At 41.4% G+C, this 9,171-nt stretch overlaps 1 pseudogene; it reads right to left on the reverse strand.

Moving 5' to 3' along the window:
* Positions 1-2,798: 2,798 nt before the first annotated feature.
* LOC119088476 lies at positions 2,799-3,428 on the reverse strand (annotated as a pseudogene).
* Between the last annotated feature and the right edge of the window lie 5,743 nt (positions 3,429-9,171).

Raw genomic sequence — 9,171 nt, forward strand, 5'->3', positions numbered from 1 at the left:
CTGGGCCCTTTGCATCTAGGTTACAGTTGTGTAGCTTGGTCTTCTTGTGGAACTCCTAACAGTAGGATCAGGGGCTGTCTCTGACTCTGTTGCTTGCTTTTGGGTCCATACTCCTCAGACTGGGTTGCTTCCTCCAGCCTTCACAGGAGAGAAGGTGTCTAGTCTCTCTGCAAGTTGATATACCATGGCTGGTTGATATCCATGAGAGACCTGCCCTTTTCTGAAAAGAAGCAGAAGAGGAAGAGTAGATGTGGGGAGGGGGAAAGGGGAGGTGGAAGGGAGGGAGTAAAGGAGAAGAGGGAGAGGACACTGAGGGTAGAGTGTAAAAACTAACAAATAAATAAATAAACAAACAAAGAAATAAATAACAAAAAATGTTCTAAGTCTTTTTAACATAAGTAATATCTTCTGTGAGTTTCTATAAAATCTAAAATAGTTACAAACTTTGTATTTAATTAATTTTTATTTTATGCTTTTGTTTTTATTCATTTTTTGGTTTTTTGAGATGGGGTTTCTCAGTGTAGCTCTGGCTGTCCTGGAACTAGCTCCATAGATTCGGCTGGCCTCAATCTCACAGAGATCCTCCTTCCTCTACTTCCCAAGTGCTGGGAACAAAGGTGTGCACCACCACACCCAAACTTCTTGTTCCTAGAGGTAAGAATCAGGACACACTTAAATCAGATAAAGCAAACTCACAGTGCCTAGTCTCAGCTTCTTCCTGTTCCCTTCAGTCCTGCAGCTTCCTTTCTGCCAAAACCAGCATCACATTGCCAAGATGGGTTTCCAAATTGAAGTGAATCCCTGACCTCCTCAGGCCACAGCTTCTGTGTGCTGAGTGTTAGAAGATGGAAAGAGATTTTGTCATTGTTGAAGTCAGCTATAGCCTAGTTTTCTTTCTTCCACCTTCCAACGTTTTCTCCATGCCTCCCCCATGATTCCCTATCTTTCTACTTTACCTAAAACTACTTTGTTCTGGAGAAGCCATTCATAACACAAAAGGAAATGACAATGCTTGTTACTTACAGTAAAGCTCATAAAATAAGCAAATGTTTGGATTTCACGTGAGTCATTTTATTGACCCCTTATATAGGCTGTAGACATGGTGATTATTAAACCATAAAATTTATAGTTTTTCACTCACTTTTATCCGTTCTTTTATTTTTTCAAGTATAATATAATCATATTGATTCCTCCTTCCCAAACTTCCTATACTCCCCCTTATCTCTCTTTTCACTTTCTCTCCTCTTTCTTTAATAATTGTTGCCTAAGTATGTATAAATAAATTTATTTCTAAATATATAAATACAACCCACTGTTCTATATAATGTGACTTGTATGTATGTTTTCAAGGCTGACCAGTCTGTATTGGATAACCAATTGTTAACTCTTCTCTGGGAAAATTTGTGTCTCCCACTATCAGCATTCCTTAGTTACCAGTAGCTCATTAGCTAGGAGAGAGGCTTTTCCATGTCTATTAAACCTTGCATGTCTATTGTTGTTCTTTTTCAGCTCATGTTTAGACAGTCATGTTGGTGAGTCTTCACGTATATAGCTTCTGACATTCTTAACAGACACAATTTTACAGCAATCTTGATATCTCCTGCTTCTTATAATATCCCCCCCCCTCTTTTGTCAATGTTTTCAGAGCCTTAGGTGCAGGAGTTAGATTGTAGACATCGCCATTGAGACTAGACTCCTCAACTCTGCATCTTGATTGGTTGTGGCTTTCTTCAATAACCTCCATCTTCTATGAAAGCCATGAATGGTGGAGGAGAACCTACAACCAGCACTTTACTAAACAGCACAATCCCTAACTACATTCTAATCATTTGTCCTTATCACACACTCATTCCTGTGCATAGGTCCTGCTGATTTGGCTCAGTATACAATGAGTCATTCATTCTCTTTTATTGAGTTGTAAGAATTGAGTTGTAAGAATCTGAACAAGATACATGTTTGAGTAAAGAGAATTACTATTCTCTTTATTTTCTTAAAGATATTCAGATTTCTGTCTAAAAAACTTCACAGCAATGATGAGCAAAGTTAAATATATGAAAAGATAACTCAAAAGAGTGAATTAGAAGATTCAATACCTTCACTATCCCCCAATGACTTCTATAAAATAGCACTAAAACACGAAGCACCATTTTGGTTTTTAATTTTGAATTGAATGGAGACCAGCCCACTGTAGGTGGCACCATTCTGTAGGAAAGTATCCTGGATTGCATAAGTTTGAGTCTGTGAGTGACCTAGCTACAGAGTTCCTCCATGATTTCTGTTGTAATCTCCTGTTTGAGTTCCTGCCTTAATTACCACCAATGATGGACTATGACCTGGAAGAGAAAGCTAAATAAATCCTTCCACCTTATAAGTAGTTTTTCCTCAGAGTTTCATCACAGCAACAGAAAGGATACTGGAGCATCCAGCTGTCTGCATACTCTGTGTCTTCCACGACTTGTTGTTCTTCTGTTGCTACAATTTGTTTTCTCCTCACTGACCCAGACCCTGTCCACAGCAACATCACCTGGAAGCCTGCCTTTGTCTCTTATTCCCTTTCTCCTCATTCTTTGTGAGTTCAGCACACTGCGGCTTAAATGATCACATTGATTCTGTCCTCCCATCAGCTTCTCTGTTAGTTCTAAGATGGACGTTTATGATTCAGGAGGGAATATATATTGAGAATTTAAGCATCCAAATCCTTAACCTCATGGCCAAAAGCTTATCCCAGGTTAAAACTCTGCCTATACAGAATAGGGATATTAAATCAAGCAGATGTTCTGTTGTGGTTTCTGGATGTCTTATGACTGAGAAGGGCCACACACACCTTTGAAGGTTTGTGTACTGGCTGCAGGTGTGTGGGGAGCACTGTGCACTCATAGCACAGAAATAAGTGCCTGAGTCTGTGGTCTTGGAGGAGGAAATGTACAGAGAGCTGCGATATTCTTTAGCTACTGTTGTAGACATCAGTCTTCCACTCTGCTTTGTTCCAGAAGGATTGTAAAACAGGCTGATGAGGTGTCCCCCAGGACTTTGGTGAAACCACTGCAGTTGGGTTGCAGAGGTGGAAAAATTGCACTGCAGCTCTGCACGCTCTCCCTCCTGCAGAACCAAGGACACAGGACTCTGCTCCACTTGTTCACCTTTCACCCCTGGTTAGAAACAGAAAGAGACACAGATGGGGTCACTGAGCATCCACAGAACCCTGAACACACCCCATGTCCTCTGAGAAGGTGGGGACTCCTGAGCTGCTTCCCCACCCTCCATGTGCTGACAGAATCCTCTCTGTCCCCTGAATGTGGACAGCCAGACTCACAGCAAACCTGGGTGCACAGCAGCCCCAGCAGAGAGCACAGCAGCCTCTTCATGGTGCTTGTCTGGCTGCTGGAGACAGAAGCAAGGAACCAAGGCCTGGGCTGTGGTGTCAGGATGGCTGTTGAATGTCCCTCCTCTTGCAACCAGTCAGCTCCACCCAGGAACCCTGCCAGGAAAGACACTGCAGAGTTCTCCCAGCCTTGTGAGCCTGAAGCCCCTCCCAAACCAGACCTGGCTGAGAGTCTGGGCAGAGCATAGTGGAGGTGGCAATGTGGAGGAGGAACATTTGGAGATGACCCTGGGGTTGTAGGAAGTTAGGAATCCAGGAATCAGAACAGGACCTCACACTGTCTGGCACACTCAGAGACACAACACTAAAAGTTTAACTCAGGAAACAGATGCATGTTCTAAGGACACTTTACTAGGGCCTGAGGGATGGCTCAGCAGATAAGGGTCCTTGACTTTCCAGGAGGTCTTAGTTCCATCCCCAGCATCCACATGAGGTGGCTCACAGAGTCTGTATCTCAAGCTCCAGGGGACATGACGTTCTCTATGTTCTCCTCAAATCCTGCACACATGGGCCAGACACACTCTCATACACATTTTTAAAAAGAATATTCATCTGTGAAGTATTGAAGTGAAATCACGGCAGTAAAAGAAAAAAAAATGGGAACATAACAATAGAGTAAGGTAATGGTCTCATAGGTTTATAATGCATTTTAAAAACTGGAACACTCCTGCAACAGTCAGGGTTTGTTCTAAATGTTGTTTAAAATATGACCACGTAAGAAGGAAGTGGACTGGGGAAGCTAATGTGGGAGTCCTGCATCCAGAGTGACAGGGCAGCAGCCCTGGTGTGCTATTGCACGTGGTGAATGAAGGGGACAATGCACTTGAGTTCATAACAATGCAGGAATGTATTTTAAGGTTTTCCCCATAAAGATGACTGCTGGAGAAATTAGACTAGTCATAAGAAATACACAATTGCCTCAATAATAACTCACAGCAATAGCCTTGCTTTCTTTGTACCGCCAGCTTCTGAATAATGACAGAGACTATCTTAAGTATGAAAGCATGGCCTAATGTTAGGCTTATTCCCAACTATCTCCTAAAACTTAAATTAACCCATTTATATTAAGCTATGTTCTGCCATGTGGCTCATTACCTCTCCTCCATACTGTATGTGTGACTTTCTTTGTGTCTCACTTCTAATCCCCTGCATCAGATTCTTCCCAGAGTTCTTATCTCTGCCTGGAAGTCCTGCCTATCCTCCCCTAGCTATTGGCCATTCAGCTCTTTATTAAACCAATCAGAAGATGCCTTAGACAGGCAAGGGAGGACAGAGACACATCTTCACACAGAATGATCAAGTATTCCACAACACACACCCATCCTTATTCCATTTCAGCCCACTATTCTCTCGAACAGTATTAGACCAGCTAATGACTTCAAATACTGTAGGATAATTTCATAGAAATTTTGACTCAGGTGAAAAATGCTGTGAAGGACATTTTTTTAACCTGAGTCAAAATTCTACTAAAGGAGAAACCAGACATTTCTTTGCAAAATGAGAAACAAAAAATTGGCAACTAAGATCTATCCCATAGGAATGAAGCGTTTCTCAAGATTCCACTTTCTCTTTACTGTTGCATTTATGGGACATGCCAACTGCCTAAAAGTGTCTGAGACTGGTACCCTGGTTTTTTACTCTGCAGGTCTCCAGTTGTTGGTGTTCAGCTCTATACTTGTGACTCAGAGCACAGGAGCACCCAACTCCCTCAGTCCCCTGTCAGAGGATTCTCAGGTGGGAGGAGATTCCATCTTTCCTGCACTCAGTCTGAAAGCCCTCCAAGCCTGAGACAGGCTGGCTCTTAGTGTGAGCTTCAGGAGATGCTGGAGACCAAAGTGAGGGTATTAAATATGCAAGAAAGGATACTTAGGGACAAGGAATGAGTAGCTGTTCCTCAGGGCCTGAGCAGCTACTGTAGCTGCACAGAAGCAGCCATCAATCAGGCAGGGGCCCTATCTGGGCTCTGCTTTCTCCTGCAGCATCAGTGCTGTGTAGGGATCTCAGCCTAAAGGAGGGTCTCTGTTCACAGTGAAACAGCACAGTGCTCTTTCTATGGATGAGACCCTAAAGCAGAGTGACAGTAGGCAGTAGAGATACTCTGAGCCTCAGGGTGCACAGAAGGTCACCAAGGTGTGAAGGAAGCCGTTCACTTTTTCTTGAAGATTCCCAGCAAGCAAATACAGCCTGAAGAGTTGGAGAGGTAGACAGAGAAGTTGCTCCAAGCTCTAACAGATTTAGATACCTTCAACCTAGGGACACTGGGGAGACAATCCAGAAGAGACACTGTCTTTCCCTTGGCCTGTCTCTAACATCTGCATAAAATATGTTCTGTCAGAACACCTACTGAATTACTGGAGGAGGTTTAAAAACAAATATCTCTTAACTTCATACAAGAACATAATGTATTCTGATAGTATCCACCACCACCCTGTTCCCCCTACAACTCCTCCCAGAACCCACTAAATTCCCCTTCCATGCAGAAGCCAGGAAACTAGAACATGGCCACAAGGGCCAGAAGAGAGAGCTTAAGAGAAAGCGGTAGGTAGTAGAACACAGGTAATGTAATGTTAAAGGGGACAGGAGAGGCTCTAAGCAGAGAGGGGCGAGGCAGGGTAGGTGGAGAAGGAAGGTTTCTGTGAGTTTATTCTAATCTGTGAAAACACCATTTACCTTTTAGAAAGGAGCATCCTCTAGAGGCCCATTTGAGAAATAACAAGTTCACAGCTGCAGTAGACTTCCCCCTGTCTTTGCTGACTTCTGAGTGTGAATCCAAGGCTTTCATCATGCACAAAGGAAGCTCAATGCTTTCTAAGTTGTTTTTAGAAAAAGAAGAATATAAAGTTATGAACCAAAATAGGAGAATAAGATATTTTAGAGTGAGAAAATTACAGCATTTTACACATTTCAAAACAAGGACCAGGGACATAGGAATCAGAACACTGCATAGTTACAAGATTTCTACCCAATGACATCAAAATGCCCAAGAAAAAGATGTGGTAGATGTTTCTAGGAATATTGCAGATGTGTGACCACATGAGTAAATTAAGAAGTACAAACTCAAATAAGCATTATAAATGTACATTTAAAAAAAGCCAGCAAATCTGCTACAGACAATCTTCACTTTGATGAACTCAAAGTTAAATTCAACATACATCGAACTGATAAGAGACTCTGTTCCTCTTCAGTCCCTTGGCTTTTCTTATAAAATACAACATAATTTAAAAGTATCACCTGACACTTTAGGTCCTGCCCACTGAGGAGACTATGCCATGCATGGACACCAGGGGGCAGGAATTATGATCATTGCATTACAATTCCACTACCACAATTCTCTCTCTCTCTCTCTCTCTCTCTCTCTCTCTCTCTCTCTCTCTCTCTCTCTCTCTTTCTCTCTCTCTCTGTATGTTGTCAAACAAAATGAAGTCATTGAGTACCTTAACAGTTAGCATTCAATGAGACAATTTTGTGCCAAAGGAATCAAATTATATTCAGTAATATAGGGAGGGGAGTTACTGATTCCAACATTGAAAAATAACAGGAAATAATCAACATTACTTTGAGTTAAAAAAAAAAACAGAAGAAAATAGACATAATGGAAAATAGACATAATGGAAAACACCATTAGATAAAGCCTGTGAAATCTTGATGACATCACCTATGTGTACAATGAATGAAAGTAGGTAACATAAATAAGTCCAACTCAGTCATTCATTCTAGCCAGATCCAAAAGATGTTTATGATAACTTTATAATCACCTTGAAAATGAAAACTGTAACGAGTACTTGGTGAAGAACAGTCTTCAAAATGTCTTACTTTTTAAACACAATTTAAAACTCTGGACCATGTGATCATACCACTGGGGTCTCCTTAGACCTTGAGTCTGTTTGTGTATAGGGACTCTGGAGCACATGCTCCATTATGCCCACATTAAATATTCTTCCAGTCTGAATAATTTGTCACCTGTATGTTCTAAAAAGAATATCTTAGTATAATAATTTATCACATTAATACTCGTATTATGATTTTATGTGCATAAATCTAGTTTTGGAGAAATTAGATGAACTTATTAAACAACAATCTCAGTATCAGGCATGGGAGTTTTTGTTCAGGGAAGCCATAGAGGTGTACAAAACAACACAGGTTATTGGCATGGTTCTTGGCTGCCCACTATAACTAGATGGTGAGGTTCTAAGTCTAAAGCCTCCACATTCTACTGTTGCATGACATAGAGAAGTCAACCCGGAACTTACCAAGGAAAGTCTTCCTTGCTGGTTAGGTTTCAGAGCACTGAAAGGTCCTATGCAGGCTGCTGGGGAAGAAAGGTCCCAAGAGTATTAACCAGAGCTGGACCCTGAATGTTCAGTACAGAACGTCCAGTAATATGTGCTCAGTGGTGTAATTGTGGCCTGACTGCTACAGAATAGCATTGCTTTCTGATTGGATTAGAAGCCTCCACAACAGGAGGGAATTCATGCCGAGTACTGTAACATGGCCAAAAATCCCATGGTTCAAGAGGCCTTAGGCACTAGGGGAACTGCTATTGGTATTTTGCTAAATAACAATGTCATAAGTCCTTCTAAGTATGTGTCTATCCTCACAGATTATAACTAGGCTCAACTTTGTTTGGAGTATGTGTTTTAGGAAGTTTCTATCACAGATTTTTCCAACTGATTTTTTCAGATTGCCTTTAGTGCTAGTTATCCCTCCCCACATCCCTTCCTCTACCCTGTCCTCTCATCCCCAGCTCTGTTAATCTTGCCTGTTCCATTTTCCCATTTATGGCAGTTTTTTTTCTGTTTCCTCTTCCTCAGAAGATCCCCTTCTCCCTCATGACCTCTTATTGAAACCTAACACGTATGGATATTCCAAATAAAGCACACATAATAAAGTCTAGCATCCACATATTTGAGAAAACACTATGCTTCTTTAATGGATCTAGGTTATCTTGCTCAGTATGACTGTTTCTAGTTCCAACCACCTACCTGAAAATTTCATAATTTCACTTTTCCTATTTTCATCTGAATAATACCCCATTGTGTAAATGTGCCACATTTTCAGATTTCTCTCATTAGCTGATGAGACATCTAGAGTGTTTCTAACTCCTAGTGATTATAAATAGAGCTGCAATGAACTTGGAAGAGCAAATATCTCCTTTTTCCCCTTTCTTTTTTATTTAAAAGGCTTTTTTTTCATTTTACATATCAACCACAGTTCCCCCTCCCTCCCCTCTTCTGGATTATTCCCCACCTTCCCCCTCCATCCACCCCTCAGAGAGGGTAAGGCCTCCCAGAGGAATGGACAAAGTTGGGCATATCAAGTTGAGGCAGGACCAGTAACAGATGGGAGCAAGTATCTCTTTACACAGATGTAGATTCTTTTGGTTAATTCCTCAGGAGTGGTATAGCTAGTGTGGTAGATTTATTCTCAGCATTTGGAGGAACCTCCATACTGGTTTCCACATTGTTTATACCTGTTTGCATTCACATCAGCAATAACTAAGTCTTCTCCCTCATGTCACACTCTTAGCTGGTGTCCTGGTCCTTTGGTTCTTAAAATCCCTACTGCTACATTTCTGTGGTGTTCCATGAGCCTTAGTTGTAGGAATTGCACTGTAGATGTCTTAACTGGAACTAGAAATGTCACAGCGCTTATTCTCTGCATTGTGACCAGTTGTCAAACACTACAGTGGCCTCTGTACGCTTCAAAATGAACCTTCTGTGATGAGGTGTGAGAACTACACTTATTTCTGTGTGTAGTTATCAATATTTAGAGTACTGTTAGAAGCTGTA

This window comes from Peromyscus leucopus, chromosome 9, assembly GCF_004664715.2.
Source record: "Peromyscus leucopus breed LL Stock chromosome 9, UCI_PerLeu_2.1, whole genome shotgun sequence".
Taxonomy (NCBI): Eukaryota; Metazoa; Chordata; class Mammalia; order Rodentia; family Cricetidae; genus Peromyscus; species Peromyscus leucopus.